We start from the raw sequence: 1,499 nt of genomic DNA on the forward strand, positions 1-1,499 counted from the left end.
ACTTTACATCAGTGCAGTTGTTCTATACGATACACTGACTAGCTGGACCTTCCCAGGAATGGAGATTTTCACCAATACCGCAACAGATTTCAGCCTCCCTGCACACCATATAACGCAGTTCAGTAAGAAACCAACCTATATCATATATGCCAGATCATATATGCACTGTCCTAAGACCTCAAGACTATGAGATTAAACACACAAAAACAGGGACTGCGAGACTGGCTGGTAGAATGACCTGTTTACTCAATCAAAGAATTCTTTAATCTCTTCTAAAGAATAAAGATAGAAGACCAGAAAATGCTTGTGAAGCAAGAGATCTCAACGAACATGACGCTATTGTATTTCTTGAAGAAAATAATAATAAAGAAATGTGTTTATTGTCTATAAATTTTCAAAGCATTCTTAGTAAAGATTCACATTTATACTGTTAACTCTTTTTATTTCACGGTGTAAGTATATCACGGCTATTAAATATAATTACTCATAAATTGGTTAATAAACATTGGGCGCGTTCTGGGAACATGTACCGGTGACTTATTCACCGGTACCGCCCCGGGGCAAGAGTCTTGGTATCCCAGAACGGTTATTCACCGGTTTAAGGTACACATTGGATTATAATTTATTGGACTCATTCACCTATTATTTACTTTATAATATTTAAACCAATCAAACTTGTTCTCACAGAATAAATTATTTGAAAATTATTCACTTAATACGTAATACAACACCCTCATAGAATAAATTGTTCACTAATTACGCAACATATCCTATAAAACTGATGAACATTATTCGATGGACCCGCCATCTTGCCGTAGCTGCGTGCTGTTGTCGTTGTCCAAGAAACTGACTAATCAGAGGCCGCCGGTGTATTATGCACCGTACAATTTCTCCGGTGCATAAATCTTGCACTGGTGGAGGAAAAAGAGGAAATAGCCGTTTGCTAGGTTAACTCACCGGTCTCCCAGAACGACACATTTTTTGCACCGGTGCACCGGTACATGTTCCCAGAACGCGCTATTAGAACCTTCTGGAAAACCAAAATTTTGCCTCATAAAATGAAATATTTATTTTGAAACGTTTCATAATATCTGGAAACGTATAGGTACATTTCTTCTTAGGAGTGTTGAGACAGAAGTGAAATTATCACTTTATGACTGGTAGTTCAAACTAAACACAGTTAGCATCAACAGCAATAATTTTGTCTAAACTGTAATATTTTCCTTCTATTTATTTATTTAATTATACATTTGACTTTTTTTAGCAAAATCCAGCATTACAAAATCCTGTCCAGTTTCCGCAGACAACTAGGTCAACTAACATAGACCAGAATGTGAGTACAAATATGTACAATCTTAACGTTAAATTAAATCATTGTATTACACTATTGTTATGCCATCCAGGAATGTGTTTTACCTGGTCACACTATTATTTGCTTTTTCTTAACCCCCCCCCCCCCCCAAAAAAAACAAAAAACAATGCAATGGGGTTATATGATC

The sequence above is a fragment of the Macrosteles quadrilineatus genome, unplaced genomic scaffold, assembly GCF_028750875.1.
Source record: "Macrosteles quadrilineatus isolate MER2022 unplaced genomic scaffold, UCM_ALF_1.0 Scaffold_3__2_contigs__length_128488019, whole genome shotgun sequence".
NCBI classification, from domain to species: domain Eukaryota; kingdom Metazoa; phylum Arthropoda; class Insecta; order Hemiptera; family Cicadellidae; genus Macrosteles; species Macrosteles quadrilineatus.